Source organism: Onychostoma macrolepis, chromosome 03 (assembly GCF_012432095.1).
Source record: "Onychostoma macrolepis isolate SWU-2019 chromosome 03, ASM1243209v1, whole genome shotgun sequence".
Lineage (NCBI taxonomy): Eukaryota > Metazoa > Chordata > Actinopteri > Cypriniformes > Cyprinidae > Onychostoma > Onychostoma macrolepis.
In genome coordinates, this window is record NC_081157.1 from 28,678,101 (window position 1) to 28,699,981 (window position 21,881).

General features: G+C 35.8%; 1 long non-coding RNA gene across 1 annotated transcript; it reads right to left on the reverse strand.

Annotated features, from left to right (window-relative positions):
* Positions 1–3,600: 3,600 nt before the first annotated feature.
* On the reverse strand, positions 3,601–20,653 carry LOC131536290 (uncharacterized). Its single transcript, XR_009269904.1, has 3 exons — positions 20,292–20,653; positions 3,845–3,919; positions 3,601–3,735 (listed from the first exon to the last, which is right to left on the reverse strand). It is a non-coding gene; the product is annotated as an uncharacterized LOC131536290 (long non-coding RNA).
* Between the last annotated feature and the right edge of the window lie 1,228 nt (positions 20,654–21,881).

The following is a 21,881-nucleotide window of genomic DNA, read 5'->3' on the forward strand; positions in this document are numbered from 1 at the left end:
CAAAATAATTCAAGGTTATCACTTGAACTTCCATTTTCCTTTTTAGTCTCTTCATTTTCCCTGACATCTCTCTTATGTGTATGTTTACTTTTTTTCATCAACATCTCCTTGTTGCAAAACAACCATATTATTATAATTTGTTTGCACATAGTATACTTTTATTTTAGAAAAAAATAAGTATTACATTAGGACCATTATGTTATTGTTTTATCTTACCTAAATGTCAAAATTGATTCAATAATAGCTACATCCTGAATATATCTTTATAGAAAAAATCTTAACACTGAACATGTTTTTGCATTATCATGGGTCATGTTTTGTGCTATAAGGAAAATTAACCATGGTATTATTAGGCCTATGGTAAAAGTAACCATGTTTTTTTTTTGTTGTTTGTTTGTTTTTGGCAGACTGATTACCAATTGTATAACCAGAGTTTTACTACAAATACCATGGTGAACTATATAGTGTAAAACCATTGTTAATTTGTGGTTACCATGGTTTAACTATAGTAACCATGTTAATTTTCGTTGTGATGTTGTCTGCCTTAGCTCCCTCTAAACCTGTTATAAAACGATGTGAATATTTGTCTGCTAAATTCCTACTCTTCACAATAGTAATTATGTCCTGTTGGTAATTTTGCAGTAATTAATTGACTGCTATTGCTAACATTTGCTAGCAGTCTAATGTTTAAATAGGTAAACAAATGCAAAACTACAATACAACAAAAGTACACTAGTCTATTAAATAAAAAGTGTCAGCACTTGAAGTCCTGAACAGGACAGTTTTGCCTCTCTGCTCCACCTGATCGTTTCCACTCCATTCTCGAGTCTCGCATGAGTCGCATCCCTCTGGCGGACTCAGAAGGATGCGAAGAAGGCGAAGCGCGATGCCAGTCAAGACTAACCGATTCATGATTTATTATTTTAATTCGTTTTTTTTTTTTAATCAATATTATTGAATGGCGAATTCGGAAATAATCACTTTAGTACATTCGGCAGGCAACAACAACAACAACAAAAATATGTAGGGCAGCGGGCCAAATTGGGTGCCAGCCGCCGCGCGGGTCAAATTTACCCGCTAATGCATGTATTTTAGCGCTGTCATTTTCTTACGTATTACGCTTACGTTTTAACATTGTAGCTACAAGGCAAAGCCTTTCACTCACTGATTTAGTGCCCTGCTGAAAAAATCAATAGAACCCTGCCCAAAATACAATAGAAAATGTAATGGTTTTAATGGTTATAATGGGAATTGTATTGGTTTTAATGGAAACTATAATGGTGTCTACTGATGGATTCTATTGTTAAATCCTTGATGTTAAATCCTATTGGAAAAATGCCCAAAACACACTACAAAAAGGAATTTTGTAATGGTTTTACTGGAAAAAGCTAATGGTTAATAATGGTATTTTACTGGAAACCATTAAAATTTCTGTGATGGTTTCTGTGATGTTTCTATTGGGCTTCTATTGTTATCACCAAGACAGCAAGCAGTGTCGGCCCAGATCCGGCCCACATCCGGCCCGCATGGATTTCACACGGGCCAGATGTGGGCTGGTTCTGGACCAAAACTATGTTGCTGTCTGGGCAGTTTCATAAATAAAGTCAAAATGACTAAAAGAAGGTGATTTATGGAAGGTAGGTATTAGAAACACTAAATGCCATGAGTGATGGAGAGTCTGATGGTAAGTTATGCGTCCTGGGTCGGCTCAGAATCTGACAGTGATACAGACATTTAGATGTTTTAGCCTAACGTTACTCATAACTGGTCAAACTTTGGTTTTATTATTACATTTTTGTCTTGCCATATCGTTTATTGTTCCTACTGTGTTGTTATTTATTCCAGTCTGTCCGTTTCCTGAAGAAAAAATAAATAAAAATCCAATCTATGATGTAATGAATAAAACATTTATTTTATTTTTTTTGATTACCCGAAGTTTATTGGTGTTGTTCTCTTATTCAAATTATAAATGATATAACTAAACAAATTAATAATTGGGCCTAGGTGTGCGCTGTGGCCCAATAAAGGGCCTCACACTTCCATGGTGTGCTTAAAGCAGCTGTATGTAGACCTACATTTTTTTTTTTAAAACCCTTGAAGGCTACCAGTTTCAAATTAATTCTGATGATATACTTCCTTAATAAGGCAAATGGCTTCTGATTCTTTCTCCTGCTCTGCCCCAAACGTCTGTTCAGAGTATAAGTTTGGTGAGTGGATACACAAAAAGGGTGAATGTTTTTGTTTTTTGTTTTTTTACATAAGCAACAAATACAGGTGTAAAGCACAACAGGGATTTCCACTCACTTAACTAGGGGGCTCCAACATCCCAAAAACTAGAAACAGTTAATTGCTTTATGACATAAAATGACATTTTAGAGTAAATCACAAACAACATAAAAAGTCAGTGGTCTTTTGAACGTTGTTGTGAACAATGTGAAAATGGTTGAGAACCGCTGAATTAACTTTTAAATATACCTTCATACACTTAATCTGAACACTTTCAAATGTCTTTTTACTTTTTTAAGTCGCAAAGGAAAGATAGTAAGTTTTAATACACAGTTGATGCCTAGAAGAATTTCTATGTAACATTAAAGAGGAATTACACTGATTCAACATAGAACATAGAACACACAGAACATGATGAATGGATCATTCCAGAGCTTTGAATATGACCATAGCTGGACTGGTGTGCAATTTCCTTTACCTAAAATGAATGTGTTAATATCCAGGGAACGATGGGAATTCTGAAGCTGGCAAAGATTGTGTTGTCTTTTCTAGGCCAAAGAGGAAATCTAGCTCCCACCCACCTTGTGTCCTTAAAAGTCTCCTCATAAATGGTGTGCGTCCTTTCTCTAGGTCTAATGCTTGTCCTCGCTCTCATTCCCAGCATTACACAGAAATGACATCAGGTTCATTAATAGAGCTTGTTGTCTTTTCTGTGAATGCCCGAGCTGAATGAAACTAGACATCGGTCTGCTGGTTGCATGAAATCTACCACTAGGTGGCAACATACCATCAGTTTTTATTTACACACGAACCACAGACAACAATAGGCTTTTGATCGTTTTCACTTTATTGTTTGGAGTTATTTTAAAATATACAACATAATATAATCAACATTTTAATTATGTATTTTATATAATGCAGTGCTTTTTAGACGAGATCCTATCCCAGTCAAGCCCAGACGATGCCTAGCCTAAAGTCGTTCATGCTAGCTTTAATGCTAATAGGGAATATTGGTTTTGAAAGATACCTCTGACTATTTCCTATATGCATTTTTGGTCTAACCAGTGCTAGCTCTATTCAAGACCTTACAAAAATCTGGTGTACCAAACCATTAATGAACAAAGAACACACAGTGCTTACATATACTGCACACATCTATAAAAGTAACTCAATTCTTGGCTCATGCGTAGATGAGGTAATTTAATGATACCGCCATGGTAAATCATGCTAATCTGTCTTTTGTTTGCTGTGGTGCTTGTTAAGGGATTTAAATGGACATAACTGGCCTTTGTATCCCATAATTCACTTCTTACACGGGACTCTCATGTGAAGCTCCTCATGATCTGTTGTTAGGCAGGGTGAAGTTATCTGAAACAGGAGAAGATCTGCCCAACAGCCAGAGCCAAGGACTGAGATCTGAATATCTAGGGCAAGTTCCACAAACACTCGCTCAATTGTGTCCTACCATCAGCGGTTAATGAGCGATGAAGTTATGGAAGTCATATGCCTCTGCAGTCACATGGAAGGGGGGAAAGAAGAGGGTTCTTAATTTCATGTCTGCATGTCTGCTTGTTTACTTCCTCCGAGAGCATCTTGAAATTGTAGACAATGCTCTTACTTGTTTGACTTATTAACTCCTTGCGCATGGGGTTTTCTTTATCTATCGCCATGAAGTGCATCTGGTTGCTGGAAGCTGAAAAACAAAACAACTGTAACTTCAGTCCTTCAGGGTTGTATATAGCCTAGTGAAAAATAAATATACTTAATTGTATTTAAAATATATTTATTTCATGATAAGTATACTAAAAATAGATTGACATGTCTATAATACTAACTGAAAATACACTCTAAATGTAGCCATTTCATGCTTTCATTAAGCACAAACTTAGTGCACTACAAATTCATTTGTAAAATACTATACTTATATATATATATATATATATATATATATATATATTCATCTTTAAGAAAGTACACTGGCTAGGTTCTTAATTCCATCTACAACATGTTTGAAATTGTTAAAAGTGATTTTCACACATACACACCCATATAAACTTACTGGACGAAACCTTTGAAAGAGGACGCCACTTCATAACCCCAATGACATGTGCATGCTCACTCAGCCCAACAATAAGTGTCGATAAGGGATGAATGAAGCAACTCATCTTAAGATCCTGTAGCTGTATGAAGGCCATAATGTATGTCTGTGGGGATTGTTTGTATTGTATGTTGTCATCATTAAAATAAACAAGGCCGCTGTATGAGTTCTCACCTAAGACTATGGCACAAGAGACAATGTCATATTCTGTGTATTGATATTTGTTTGTTCCTTCACCCTTTAAATGTGTCTTAAGTAGTTTAATAATGTGATTTTAACAGCGGCCTAAATATAGGCTACAGTATGTTCGGTGAAGGGGGCTTGATAAGTCAGTCTCTCCTCACCTTATACTTTGATGAGCTCTGAAATTCACCAACAATGTGTTTTGCTGTGCTTTTGCTAAACATCTGAATTCGGCAGAGTGCACATTATTGGGAATCTGTGTTGCAGATTTGGCACATTTTTTCAGAAGAAACCTTTAGAGTCTAGAAACTCATTACAGCTAAAGACACAAGTCTCACCATGGATTTCAAATTTGATAATAATTAAATTATTGTAAGATGATCATCTTATTTGAAGATGATTTTTTATTTATTTTTTATTTATTTTTTGGGCAAACCAAAGAAAATGTGAGGTGTGAATTGAAAAATCCAGTATGTTTCTGCTAACAGGTGCTTTAAGGGCAGAGTTTCCAAACACAACTTTTGCCTACAGCACAAATGTAACAATGGAGGATTTTCAAATAAAACTATTTAATTTGTTAAATATTGAAATAATACTTCAGTAATTTATTTTAGTTGAATCCTCTGTTGACCTGTTATGATTAAATGTACAATACAATACACTGTATTTCAGTTCTACTTGAGTATAAAAATAGTTTAGATAAAAATAATTGTTTTGAGTTACAAATAATTATAATAATGATAATTCATGATGATGCAGTACACAAATAGTGCTTTTCACAATTTTGAATGGTTGCAAAGCAGCTTTACTATTATGTGACCCTGGACCACAAAAGCAGTCATAAGTAGCACGGGTATATTTGTAGCAATAGCCAAAAATACATTGTATGGGTCAAAATTTTAGATTTTTCGATATATATATAATGACTTAATTTTTATTAGTAATATGCATTGCTAAGGACTTCATTTGCACAACTTTAAAGGCGATTTTATCAGTATTTTTATTTTTTTGCACCCTCAGATTCCAGATTGTATCTCGGCCAGATATTGTCCTATCATAACAAACCATACATCAATGGAAAGCTTGTTTAAAATATTTACCCTTATGACTGGTTTTGTGGCACATGGTCACATATAGAAGGTAGTTACAGTAGCTGCTTTGGTGGCTCATCTGGTAAAGTTTCCTACAGCTAATGTTCAAATGTCTGTGGCCAATGTTCCACTGATGTTCTCTGGATAACTGAGTTGGCAGGTATGCTGGGGGTGTTAGTAAAAGGTAATTCCTTATGCTGTGCCATTATTCATAAAGGTTCATTTATTGTATTAGAAGCACACGATAATTGTGCCATTAGCACACTTCAAGTTTACTTGGAATGCCTGCAATGCATTTTAAAGTCACTAAAAGTAAGGGATAGTATGACCTCAGTTTATTATTAGTATAATATTAATGTATGTTCAACACTCTTACAGTGTAATTGAATTACAATTGTAATGTCACCAAAATACATTTGAAGTTTATGCTGAATGTATACTTGGAATAGTTCCACTTTAGCACAAACAAGTATATTTAATACAACTTTAGTTGAAATTCAGCACTGCTTTTGCACAACTAAAATACATTTAGTGCAAAATGAGTTGTTCCAGTGTAGCAGACTAAGTATACCAATGTATAGTGTGCCACAACATACTGAAGTACATACGAATAAATTGTACTTAAGTATACTATTTTTTTCACTAGGGTATGGTCTAGGGTAAACATAAAATAATGATGAAAAGGAATATATCTTAACATGCTTAAATCACCATGATACCTTCCCTTTTCTAATTGGAAAATGGATATTTGTCAGTCTATCTAAGAACTTTAGCAGTCCAAAAGAATTTAAGACAGTATTTATGGCCATTTTAAGACAAATATTTTTAATATCAATTTATTAGATGATGGGCATATCAAAGAGTTTCATTTGCAAACAAATTATGCTTTTCTCTCAATTTTCAGCATCATTGCCCCGGTCTTCTGTGTCACATGACTTCAGAAATCATTCTAAAATGCTGATTTGCTGCACAAGAAACATTTCTTACTATTATCAAAGTTTTTGTGGGAACTGTGATGCATTTTTTTCAGGATTCTTGGATAGTTAGAAAGAAACTTTTGTAACATTATAAATGTCTTTACTGCAACTTTTGATCAATTAATGCATCCTTGCTCAAATGTAATCATTTCTTTAAAAAAACTAAAATTACTCCAAGTGTTTGAACAGTAGCGAATGAAGTCATTTCCCCTCAAGTTCACACAAAATAACTTCATTACGGACATAATGTTTGACATTGAGAAAGTATCAAAATAGAAAAAGTAGTTTTCATTTAAACCTAACAAAGAATTATAATCTTTTGCTTGAAACGAGTTTGTGCATCTTTTAAAAAAGCCACTCAGTTTGAGGTTATGCAATGCAACAAAATTAATTTAAAATTGCTTTCTAATCTACAGTGTCCTAATGTGTTTTTGAGGGTTTCTGTCCAAGTTCCCAGAACAAAATTCTAGGGAAAGGCAACCAAGGCAACCGCATCAGTTGCACCGCCCAAAGGACGGCCCTGAAGGCAACATGTAAACATGATCATGACGAATTCTGAGTACAATTGTGCAATTGTCCCGAACACCTGGACTCAATTGCCTGTTAAGTGGAAAACCAGTAAGAAATATCACAATCGACACCTTTAAACACCTTTAACAAGTAGCTGCTGGGAAAAGGGAACAGGAAGGTCTCCAGTGGCTTCTCCTGAACATTTAAAGGAATCTAGTGATTACAATAAACAAATGTTTTGTTAGTATAATGTCATCAAACAGAAAATAAATATAACATTTAGAAACATTCATGCAGTACATGAGTGGTGGTGACCAACTGCTTTGTCTTTAAGATGGTTAATAAAACGTTGTAACATTACAATCGTTTCACCAGGGGTGTAATTGCTTCTCTTCAGAAAGTAAAGTACTGTGTAATTTTGTTCCCATGTGTAATCCAGCTTAGATGATCACCTTCATAATAGCAAGCCATATAATTACTCTCAAGGTTTAATGACCTGCACTCGAACAGCTCTACAAGTTGCATCAGCGGGTTTATTTGGAGCTTGGCAATAGATACTCATCCAAAAAAAAAAACACAGCATTCCTCATGTTTTTCCAGAAAAGGGCTTTAAACTCCACTTTTGGCTGTGTAGAAAGCATTATAATCACACGATAAGGCTGACCATGGCTTAATTGGTGTAACATGATAGCATATTGGTGTGGCTTTCACACCCTGAGAGATGGATCTAATTGAAGTCTCCGGAGATCACAGCTAGCATATGGAGCTCTTCTCACTGTCTGCTACCTGGAAACTGGCACAAGAAAAGAATCGCCTTTTTTCTTCCCGGAACCTTTGAATTCAAGTAACAGAGCTGTGAGTGTAGATGGTGTTGTATCAGCTGACCTGCAGTCTTATGACATTAGTTACCATTTCTGGTTTTCTGTGACTATTTGCCAGTAAAGTCAACATGTCAAGAATGATTATAATTTTTTCATGGGTTTTTCCATCCATTTTGTTCAAATTGCAAGACTGATTGGATGGTCTGTATGAATGAATGTTTGTTTTGGTGCGCTACTGATCCAACATGCTACTGCCAGTTTAGAGATGCCAGTTCATTTACTAAATGAGCATTTATTCAATTAACTGTTGCCTCTTTGCCACAAATTACTTAGACCAAAAACATTAGAAAGCTTGAGATGGCATTCAGAACTGCTTGATTGTGCTGAAAAACAACAACAACAACAACAACAAAAACCATTAACTGACTTTTGCCTAAATATCCTAATTCGCTATAGTTAGTAAGGTAGTTGTTAAATTGAGGGATTAGGGACGTAGAATATGATCATGCAGAATATGTGCTTTATAAGTACTAATAAACAGCCAATATTTTAATAATATGCCAATAAGCAACTAGTTAATAGTGAGAATTGGTCCCTATACTAAAGTGTTACTGCGATTTTTAATGGACTAATACGGTTTTGTTATTTTGTTTGCATTTTTGCATAATAATGTCCCTATGTGTATCTATTACAGTTTCTTTACACAATCACCTTGGCACTAATATCACATTTGATTTCATTTTTTCCAAATATCTTCATTCTACACTTTTTACAGTTGCTTAGATATACACATAAACTCAATTTTATTGAATTTGTTTATTGAACTAAGATCACCTGTTGACAACTTAAGTATTGCCATTTCAAAATGCCATTTCAAAAATGCAAATTACACATCTAAGAGTAAGACGACTGTTTATTAATTTCATTGCAATGATCTATCAATTGAAACAACTGCTCAAAATGCTAAGTAACCACTGCATTATTCCTAATGCATAGTTTTATGGAAACTGGCCAAGAATATTCCATGTTTAGATCATGAAAGTTTCATGATAACGAAATTGATTACGTGGAATGTGAACCAATTGGATTAGATTATCTATGGAGATAATATTTCATCATCTTTCTTTTTCAGACACTGTTTATGGTCCCATGTACCTCTTTTCCAAACCATGTTTTCAGATGTTTACATCAATCCTTTATTTTGCCTTTTACATTAATCCACAAAAGTTGTAGATTTACTGTACTATAGTTTTTTATCTTTTCTGTAGCCATTTTTTTATGATTTGATTATATTACATCAATACTATAAATACCAATTCCAGTAGTATTCAATAATAAATGTCTTCAATGAGATTGTCAGACAGCTAGCTATCTATTCATACATATGTGAGCACAAATACAAACACACACAAACACACACAATCATGCACACATATATCTGCACTCATATAGTATACATGTAATGCCTACACTTTTATATGACCTAATAAATAAATATAGATTGTACTCATTGAAATAAATGATCAAATCTGAAGACTATTTAATATTTATGTTCAATAAAACCATTCAAGTGTAAATTATATCATAATTTTAATCAAACATACAAATAAGGCAGAACCTATATATAGGCTCATAGGCAGAATTATACCCTTTGGTGCATGACGTCCACTGTCCACACAGAAAAACTGTACAAGAAAAATATTGTTAAAATCTGGATGAATCTATGTCTGACGTCCTAGTTAACTGAAAAATATTTTTTGTACCTGTCTGGTTTTCTGAGAATAAAAGTATTTAACACTTATTCCCGAGGTACATGGTGCATCCCCTTTTCCCGCCGCCATCTTGAATATATTATGCAATATCTCAAAACAAAAAAATAGATAAAAATACAAAAATTAAATGGAATTGTAGACAACACTTTGGGGGTTCGCCAGTTGGTGGTTGGGACATGATGCTACATGCTAAATGGTCCAGAATGGCTTCCAAATAGCTGTCCACTGTATTGACCACGATGCATCAGAGGGCTAGACAGTCAGACAGACAGAGCGATAGATAGATAGATAGACAGACAGACAGAAAGAGCAATAGATAGACAGACAGAGCGATAGATAGACAGAGCAATAGATAGATAGATAGAGTGATAGAGTGATAGACAGACAGACAGACAGAGAGACAGACAGAGCGATAGATAGATAGACAGATAGACAGACAGACAGACAGAGCGATAGATAGATAGATAGATAGATAGATAGATAGATAGATAGATAGATAGATAGATAGATAGATAGATAGATAGATAGATAGATAGACAGAGACAGCGATAGATAGACAGAGAGACAGACAGACAGAGCAATAGACAGAAAGACAGACAGACAGAGCAATAGATAGACAGACAGACAGATAGACATAGCGATAGATAGGACAGACAGACAGAGCGATAGATAGAGACAGACAGACAGAGCAATAGATAAATAGACAGACAGAGCGATAGATAGACAGATAGAGCGATAGATAGACAGATAGACAGACAGAGCGATAGATAGATAGATAGATAGATAGATAGATAGATAGATAGATAGATAGATAGATAGATAGATAGATAGATAGATAGATAGATAGACAGAGACAGACAGACAGAGAGACAGACAGACAGAGCAATAGATAGACAGACAGACAGATAGACATAGCGATAGATAGGACAGACAGACAGAGCGATAGATAGAGACAGACAGACAGAGCAATAGATAAATAGACAGACAGAGCGATAGATAGACAGATAGAGCGATAGATAGACAGATAGACAGACAGAGCGATAGATAGATAGATAGATAGATAGATAGATAGATAGATAGATAGATAGATAGATAGATAGATAGATAGACAGACAGAGACAGAGTGATAGATAGATAGATAGACAGACAGAGTGATAGATAGACAGAGAAACAGGCAGACAGAGCGGTAGATAGTATAGATATTATACTACATGTATAATATGGACATGTATATGCGTTTCCCCTAGATTTTATTTATCTGTATAATATATGTATTGCTTTGGCAACATTGTGATGTTACACAGTCATGCCAATAAAGCTAATTTGAATTGAATTGATAGACAGACAGACAGACATAGCGATAGACAGACAGAGTGACAGATAGACAGATAGATAGATGGTTGTGTGAAAATGACATGGATTTGTGATTGATACTTTCGTTTGATTTGACTGATGAGAGAAATGTCTGGACTTGTAGCATACAGTGAATCTTTTTTTCTGAAACAACTGGCTGTTTCTCTGGGAGCAGTGACTCAAGTCGTAACCTGTCTCATCTGTTTTAGTCTAAAAACTCTTCCCTGGCCTTGTCATATAAACATGTAAATGAAAGATAGGGAAGCGCTGCCACTGATCCATAACTGCCCTCTGTCTTTACAGATGTTGCACATACCGTCACGTAATTTATGTGCATCTTGTCCTTCACTCTGAACCTATAAATCCATTCAGTGGGCAGAAACACTGAGGATGTGACTCAGAAATAAAAGCCATGTGCACTGGCTTCCTTTCTCATTTCCCCTTGAAAAAGGCCCAAGACACAGCAGCCACAAGAGCGCACAGGAAGTAAATCTTCAAGGACTACCACTAGGGAATCATCGCAGCGCGTTTCCCCCAAAACCCAAAGACTTACAACAGCTCCTCACTGTGAACGCAGACAAGAAAAATGGCAGCGATGAGACAAACATGCTAGCAAATTAATATCAGATGACTGCCAGCCACCTTAATGCATGAAGCTGGGCTCAGCTTTTATTCAAAATAGACATTCATTCATTTGGTTTGGCTGTGAGGGGGTGGCATGTGGTTTCAGTTAAGAGCTGAACTGCTAGGGAGCTTCGTCTAATGTGTGTGTGTGTGTGTGTGTCTCTCTCTCTTGCTTCTCCCTGACCCCATGACTCATGACAGCATGGCTACGCTCCTCTCCCACACAACAGGAGCATTACAGATACAAAGAATGCAGACTAATGGTTTGCCACGCGGTAATACCCCTGCAGGAAGAGGATGCATGGATCATAAAATTTAAGCCTTGCAAGGCATTCATCGACAATAGAGCCAGTCAGCATTTTCCTCACCCCCTCTGATCTCTTTAATAGATCAAGAGAACAAAAACACCTCTCAATAGATAATTTGCACTGTAGTTGACATGTGCTTCTTTATGTAATATTGGGAGGTGAGGAGCTCAGTCCACCACTGCATTATGAAATGTCTTTAAAAGAATAGCTCAAGTTAAAGGAAAGTCATCATTTACTCAGCCTCAAGTCTTTCCATGTATCTTCTGTAGAACATTGAAGATATTTTGAAGAATATTGGGAACCAAACTGTTTTAGTGCCCATTGACCATATTTCTCAAAAAAGTCAGATTTGGAACTAAATAAGGTTGAGTAAATTATGACAGAATGTTTATTTTTAGGTGAACTATAATCATATTAAGTTCAATCTACATTTTTATTTTTCATCTTCCAAGTGTGTCAGTGTAACCTACATTTTTTTTTTTTTTGGAGCGAAAATGGTGATCAATTTAATGCTGTAGAGTAGAATGTACTCTACTGCACTCCTTTAATATAGATATTGCATCCATGATCCGTTGTGAATAAAAGTTACCATACACTCTTGAATATAAATGTTCTTTATTGGTTCCATGAAGAACTTTTAACATCCATGGAACCTTTCCATTGGACAAGTAGGTTTATCTCCCATATACAGTACAGGTATATATTCCATTGGACAACATAGTAAAAACATGCGCTTTAGATTATTAAAAACACACTTCACACACTTTTAAAAACTGTTTACTAAAAGATAGACAGACATCGCTGCCAAAACCCCCTATTTTCGAGTGTTGAGAAATAAGATGTTTGCGACAGCAGTCGGAAGCCAATTTACTGTATCACAGGAACATGTAACCAGTGTGTGATGTGCTCGTGATAACCACAAAGACAGTGTAGAAAGCTAAAGAGCATGATCCATTACTGAGCCCACTGGCAAATCAAAACAACAAAACCAGCATTGTCGGCTCTGTAATCTCTTTTAAATGTGCACCAGATGGCAAGACATATTTGATAGCATGTTTGGTGAGAGATAATTATTTTGTAAACCCAGGTCTTTACATTTTTTTTCTGTTAATCGTCATGGTATCTCTGCTGTGGTGGCAAACTATCTACTTCTGGGCTTTCTAACAACAGTGGTCAACACAATAAAAACACAGAAAAGATGTACCACTATGCTGTAATGTCATTAACAATGGCAAAGCTATGTTTCTCAGTAGAGAGATGGCAGTGTCACTATTTTCAGTCACATAGCTTTTCAGTAGCAAAGCTATTTTAAGTAGCATGTAGCATTGTAAACCACTAAAACGTCAACATTTTCTTGACAACATTTCTGCAATAAAGATGTGAATAAACTTCAGTGTTCGCTGATGTGCTGTTTACAATCACACCAAGTGAAGTCTGATTCAGGAGAAAACAACCCTTTTAAATAAATTATTTTCAATTGGTCTGAATCACTTAAGTTATCTATTTGAGTTTGAATCGATCAGAGTAGTTCAATTGGGTGGTTCACTCATCCTCACTCTGCACTGTTTACAGTAACGGCTCATTTACACCAAGGATGATAGCTATAACAATAACTATAAGGTTTTAATAATCTTTATAATTCTATAAGAATAGCAAAGACCACACTAGTGATACAGAGGAGTGATATGGTTGGAAACTCTTAAAACATATTTTTCTCCAGCTGATGAACAATAAAAACATTGACAGCCAATCAGAATTTAAAGAGTTCAAGCATTCAAGCAAGTGATAGTTGACCCAAAAATGAAAATTCTGTCATCATTTACTCACCCTCATGTCTATGGAGGTCAATTGCCAAAGTCAACTGTTACCAACATTCTTAAAAACATTTTCTTTTTGTGTTCAGCTGAAGAAAGAAACTCATACAGTTTTGGAACGACATGAGGGTGAGTAAATGATAACATTTTCATTTTGGGGTGAACTCTCTTCAAAGCAACAGATGAGAAAAGTGCAGCTCACACTTATAATAAACAGACTGTTATTGTCCGTAAACGTGGTAGACTGGCATCTTTTACCGTGGCGCCATCATCCGCTTCACGCTTTTTAAAAAGAGATCCCACATTCTTTTCCATTCATCAGTGCTGGAACTCTGCAGTTGGGTAGTATTGTGCTAAAAATTGCAGTCAAATTGGACAGATACTAAAGCACTTCTCATCAGCCATGCAGATGAAGACAACAGTCATTTCTGATGATAGACATCACACAGTTTACCTGTATTTTGGTGCTTAATGGTATTTTAAGGATAAAACAGAAAGACGTTGATTAAGTGAACAGTCTGACAATTTGAGGGTAATGTGTGAAAATGTCTAATGTTGTAAGAGAGAAAATAGGCTGAAATGGTCAAAACTAAAAAATGAAGTGTACAAATTTTAAATTAAAGCAGACTCAGAGTGTCTATATTGTCTTCCGTTTTAACACCTTAAGAAATGAATATTAGCATATCTGTATAAATTGTGTATCTTAAGATGTGGACTTTTCTCTTTGTCTATTAAACGGTTTTGACTGTGCACCACGGTTTCTCACACGGGATCAATATCGGTCTGTCTGCCTGTCTACTTTTGAAAAATAGGTTTTAAATGATGTCCACTCATGAAGACTACAGTCATATCAGCAACCAAATAAAAGCAATTTTATTTTACACTGAGCCGATGGTCTCATGACGGCATGATTGAGATCATATGACTAGCCGAATACTACATGATTTATCTTGGTAACCCCCCATTACCAGACAGTGGACACATTCGCTCACAGAATAAATAAATCATGACTACAGCGAATGAATTCCACAATGGCATCAGTAAACAAAAACTACTGCTTTCACATGATGCTGCATTCACAGTATCTGTAAGTTGAAGAAAATGTAGGAAAGTATATATATATATATATATTCTGTGATTGACAAAACAACAAATTTTTTTAAAGTAACAGCTAAAACCAACCTTTTGTTTAAAGATATCTAGGAGTTAGCGAAATTTGAAATAATCAGCAAAATGACCTCAAAGTGAAGTTGAAAGGCATAAGCTGTGGATTGATCTGTGTCAGATATAGATATACACTCATGGCAGAAGCAGCAAGGTGACGTTTGATGCTCTCTAATGACATGCACTCTGTCTTCTGTTCAAACTTTCTCTTGATTTCTAAATATAACTGTAGGGCAAGAAACAGTAAACATATTCCTCTTGCGTTGCACAAGGGGGACTTCCCAGGTGAAAAATAAGTGCACTTCCATAATGTACTTAAAGTGCTCTATTTTCATGCACTAATTTTGTACTTAATATACTAAAAATGATCCTTTAGTATTTCTTAAGATCAACTTAAGATCATCTGCACTTTTAACATACTATCTTTGTATTTATTCAAGTGTACTACAAGTGGTAGCTAAATACATTTAAATTTAAATACAAAGATAGTATGTTAAAAGTGCAGATGATCTTAAGTTGATCTTAAGAAGTAATAAAGGATCATTTTTAGTATATTAAGTACAAAATTAGTGCATGAAAATAGAGCACTTTAAGTACATTATGGAAGTGTACTTGTTTTTCACCTGGGTTGTCACGTGTAATTTATATATATATATATATATATATATATATATATATATCTTACCCTGCTGAGACCTGTGAGAGTCATTGCACGGGATGGTGTTTCTAACAGAAGAATTATTGCATGGTTACGTCTTGACGTTTTAGATATACCTATTGGCATTTACAAGCACTGCAACGGTCATATTTAATGGTGTGATATTTCCTACCCTGCAAATTAAGTGTTTCTTCTTGTTTATGAAAGGTATTTTTATAAAGCGGTGTGCATGAATTGCTTCTCTAATTACGGTTGCAGATTGAGGGCCTATGCAATGCACTGTATGAACTGTATAAAAATGAGTTTTACTGGCCTATTGTGAGCCATAATGATGATTTGGTTGTTTACATTAGTTTTTAAACTGTAATAATTGCATTCTCAGCTCATCGTTTCTAGACAAGTTTATTTCCCAATGGATTCAGTTCAGTTTGTCTAAAGCTCACAATGCCTGATATTTTGTTAACTAACAAACAAACAAAACTGTACTGATTTAGATTGACAAACTATAATGAAAAATTACATCATTCTTATGTAAATTTTAAAAATGATATTCTTTCTATGCAATCTATCGCATGCCATAGTTATCAGTTATTAATCCATTCAATTAAATACCCTGAAAGCACTGAAATTATAGGCACGTGATGTTTACAAAACATAAATCTTTTTGTGGTATACGCCCTCGGCTTTACCCCGAGGGAAGGGTGAAGATGTAGATTACAGAAGAGAGAAACACTTTTTGCCGCCTGTTTCCAAAGTAACTTTTTTGTTTGATCTGTCTGTCTACTATCGTGACATGCAAGATACGCATAATAAAAAAAAATCATGGAATGACACTCAGGAGGCACAAGCTGTGAGTTCTCACTTAGATTATGCTCCAACCCATCACTTCTCTAGAGGTTTGCTTGTCTGAGCAAACGATAAGATCTTTTAATCAGTTTTTGATCTTTTAAAATTAAGCTAATCTATCTAAACTTAGTTTATAATTAGATATAATTGGCTTTTCTTATGTTATCAAATAATGTACACTGACTGTGATGAGAGCTCCACTGACTTTACTTCTATTTGTGTACAATAAATAAAACAACACCAAACATCAGAACAGATTTGAAGAAATTTAGCATTACATCGCTTGTTTACCAGTAGATCCTCTGCAGTAAATGGGTGCCATCTGATGATAAAAACATCACAATAATCCACACGACTCCAGTTCATTGATTAAAGTATTGCGAAAATCAAATCTATCTTTAATACATTGTTAACTTTAAACCGTCACTTTTAAGCATCCTCTGTTGTTGTCTCGTATCAAAATCCACTTACATATTTGTTTTAAACTGTTTTGGCTTATAAACAGTGCTTAATCTGTGCATATTTCTCTCCTAATTCAGACAAAACTACTTTTTTACTAGAGAAAGCAATAATATGTATAAAGGACTCATATTTTACATTACTTCTGGATTATTGTGATATTTTAATCAGCTGTTTGGACTCTCATTCTGACGGCACCCATTCACTGCGGATGTTGAGCAAGTAATGTAACGCTACATTTAAAAAAAACTGAATCAAATCTTCAATTTCAATGAAGATACAAACTCCTGAATGGAGAGTGAGAACATTTTCACCAAATTTTCATTTTTGGGTGAACTATTCCTTTAAGGAGCGTGAGGACTGTTTTTGTCAGGGCAAGATTCTACATGGGGTTTTTGACAACCCAAACCATTTCATGTAAAACTGTTAATGTGAACTGCCAACTCAGCACAAATGGCTCTCCAGTGCATTCTTTAAAACTGATTCAGAGGCATTAATGACTTCGAAAGCAACAATAAGCAAGAACTTTGTATTCATTGACTTTGCAGGAAATACAACACTATGCTTTAAAGAGTCAAAATATTTTAAGTGAGAACTCGTTTGGAGTTTTCTTAAAGAGGTTTTTTTTCTTAAGTGGCTTGTTGCTCACACTGTTTGCTTACTAATTTATATCAATAAACATTAACATGCACAAAATGTGTGTCACTAAAATCTATTACAGTACATGCAGGCACCACAACTCTGTCATGTGAAGTGAGTTCAGGGGTGTGTGGGGTGTCAATAATTACTTTCCCATCTGAAACTCTCCCTTTCTCCTATTACCATGAGTTGAGCCGTAACAGAGCCACAGAACAGAGAAAGCACCACAGCTAATTCCAGCAGGACTTGTGCCCAGTGCCCAGAGATTTTAAAGAGGCACAAGCCAGAATGCAAGCCAAAAGGCCCGTAAATGTAATGTTACTGTAGTGATTATGAACCATAGACCATTTAATTCTATTTAAGATGACTAAAAATAGACACAGAGAATGTGAAATTTTACTACACAATAATCTCAAGCATTGCACTTTGGCAAGTCGTAACAAAACTATCCCCAACTAACATGTGGCATTAGGCTCTTCACATTCTTGGAATCACATCCTGTTCCCTCAACTTAGCAATAGACCCCTTGTTCTTATAATAACATAGCATGATATGCTTTAGAGTGCACTAAAAGATCACTGAAACACACTAACGAAAGTTTCTATTGCTTTTTTCCTGCTGATCATTCCTTTGATTTTGTTGTATCAGGAAAATACCTGTATTGTTTACATGAAGCACATAGCAGCCTATATTACTCCAATCTTCATTCATTCTTGTCAGCAATAGCTTTGAGCAGTGTCTTATAATTAAATCATGACTGACGTGAACGGCCCCTGTAGAGTGTCAAACTCCTATAGAACCATTCATGACCAGCATTCTTCGTAATGACAGACAAATGATTTCCATAGAGCTGCGAATTTACTCGGACTGTAGAAATTCCTTCGGTACTTGTCTGTTCTGTCTGTTTGAGTGGCCCTCAGGGGACGGGCCCGTTCTATACGTTTCAGCAAGAATATCAAACTGTGCATGACATAAAATGGAGACTGAGAATGAAAGCGGATTGTTGCCACCATCAGCTGGATGACAGAACGCTTGAGTAGATGCAGCAGATGCGTAAGGCATTTAGTGAGCTGCCTTTGGTGCACCAAACATAATGTGTGATATTCCCAAATGAATGGAACTGGTGGTATTAGCAAAGTCATTTTATTGTAAGTGTAGGCAGACTGTGGCGGTCAGTCCTTGGAATACACAACTCCTTTCTATGCCAAAAGCAAAATTCATCTACAATAAAAGCAGACTAAGCATTCATAACATATGCATGTAAATATCTAAAATAGAAACGGTGATCAGTGCAAGAGCAATAAGGATTTTTAGGGGCATTATGATGGTGAAACTGAAACACAAGTGCCCCCAAAAGCCCCTCATTCTCCCTGCGGCATTACATTTAGAAACTTTAGCACAGTTTCAGATCATAATCTTTTGCAACACAGTGTTGATTTTGAGACAACACTCTTAAAAATAACGTTATATATATATATATATATATATATATATAGGCATTGATTCCACAACCTTTTACATCCATGGAACCATTCCATTCTTTGCCCTAATAAAATAACGGTTCTTTTTGATTTTGGTTTTTTTATGCAATCTCTGCAAAAACAGATTGAACAAGATTATGCACAACTTTTATGCAATAAAACCATTTGCCTCACAATCATCCAGCACAAACATGTCAACATGATGTAATCACATTAAATGAAGTACCTGTTACTGATAGAGTTGATTGTGAAATAACTACTTTAAGTTTAACTCTGGTCACGCTGTTAGAGTGAGTCCCAGAAGCGGGACTTTGCGGGCCAGTTGGATTGAGATCAATACTCATCTTGCCCCCAAAGTCCCGTCACTGAAATCACAGTGCATATATATTCAAACACTGACAGATAATAATAAGCTATTACGACAAAATACATTTATCACAATTACGACTAAAGCATTCATTTCCTCTGTAATTTGTTATACAACAGTCTCGGAGCATATGACTAACCAAATTTTTTTTTTTTTTTTACTAACCACATCTTATAGCTGTGTATTACTGCCATTAGGCATTACTCGACACACTCATCTCTGAATGATGACAGAATACTTCCTGATTGTAACAGCTAAACGTGCATTTTCTGTGAAGCTGCTTTAAAACAATATGTAGGTTGTTAAAAGTGCTATACACAAATAGGCTAAACTTGAACCGAATATGGCAAATGCCATGAATGTTCATTAATTTGATGTTTTTAGGCTTGTTTCTATCACAGCAAGTGACCTTCTTTAGCCATGGCTTCAAGGGAAAATGTTACACACATGCAATAACAACATAACACAGTGAGCGATCACACGAACTTTTCAAGCGTATGATTCGAGCAAGGCTTTATTAAAACGCTATCAGACCTATTAAGCGCCGTTTGTTAGGAGATAACTGGGCGTCAGTTGAGTCCCAGACAGTGTGTTCGACTCCCCAGAGAGTTCAGGTACTCTCTCAGACACAATCTGTCTGCCTCTGTCGGGAAGCAACATCCGCGAAAAGCAGCAATATGCACCTAAAATTTCATGCCGATGCTTTAAAAAACGCATCCCGTTGGCGATCTCTATATGCCCGTGTTAAATTCAGCCGCAAATTCCCATTGTAACGTTTAGCAGAATGTCTATTATGACATCATCACCATCAGTGAAATTAATAAGTATTCTGATTCCGATCACACCTGCCACTGAAAGCACGCGCAAACGCACATCGATGCAATACCGCTGGAAACTTACCTCGAATGAATAAAGACGCGCTGCGGGGTTGAAAGAAACATGTGGCTGATGTGAATCAGATATCGTTTCTTTAAGTGCGCGCTGTACGTGCTCCCGCTGGTGAGATGAGCAGCAGACTGACTCTGTGCATGTTAAGATCTCTCTGCTCGTGCATTGCTTCATGGTCACGCTACTAGGTAAGCAGGGGCCGTGCAGGGGGAGATGCCGTTTCCAGCAACACACGCCAATTGTGCGCTAAATTCCTCGCCGACATTCTCCAGTCTATTAATGATCATCGATGGGTGGCAGTCTGTAAAATCGCTCACGTGCTGCTGGCCGAAGCTCTTCTTTTGCTTTAAAAGGGAGCGAAGTTAAACACGTGGAACTGGATATGGAGCTGGCAGTTTCTATTTTCCTAGAAGTCATTTCCAAATATAGAAGCTAGGAAGGGACGTTCATAGAAACCCCCGAGTCGTTATGACCGAGTTTACTTCTTTTCAGGGGTTTCATCATTAGCATCCATCCATTTAGGGTTTTTTTTTTCAATTTTATTTTATTTTTTTACTAGAATGTCATGTTAGTTGAACTGAAGACCTACATTGTATTAATGATGCAGCTGTAGAGTGTATGCAGTTCGCTCTTGTTCTGCGCTGAACACACACAAGTATGATAGACGTGGAGTCTTAATACATGAAAATATGTGATTTATTAATCTGCAATCAAACCTGTAGGATTGCTGCACTGATTTGTTGCTCTCTGTCTCCCTCTGTTGCTGAGATTGTGACATTGCTTTTTGCTAAAGAGGAAATTACCGTGACGCCAGACAGCAGACAGCCGCGCTTCCGGGTTCCTCTTCAGACAAAAGATGCTGCGCTGCTTCTGATGCACCCATATTAACGATTTATTACTCATACTTGCCGTTTTATAATATAGATTTATTTTATTTTAATAAGAATTAAAATTTGTCAGACGTGTTACATGTTGTTGAATAACACAACATTTCTAAGCCTAAAAAATAAAATAAAAAGATTTAATACATTTCACCACATTATGAGTTGATATTCTTTACATCTAATAGCTGCTCTCTTTTTCTTTTAGTCAGATTATTAATATTATTATTATTAGCCTATTATTATTATTATTGTTTAAATGCAGTTCAGTCTTTCGGATGATATTACAGCCGAGGCGATCATACAGGGTTTTTTTTTTTTTTACAGTCTATGGAGGCGATTGTAATGACCTAATTCATATCAGTTTGTACTTGTTCACGGATAATGTTAGAAATGTAAAACCTCTTGAATTGAAAAATCTCCTAAAAGCTCAAAAATATAAAAAATTAAATAGGAAATCGCGTGTTTCAGCCTCCCACATTTCACTTTCAGCTCTCTGCTGCAAAACAAAATCCGGGAACAATCCGGAAGTGGCGCCGCGGAGTGTTTGTTCGCACGCTGTAACTTTATCTGTAGGGATGGCAGCAAATCTTTTTCGAAGGAGATGCAAATACGAATGTACTACACGCTGCGTTATTATAGCACACTTTATTAGGCTACCTAGTTATTTTATGTAGACTACCAATATAAACAAATACACCCGATCAGCCATAACGTTCAC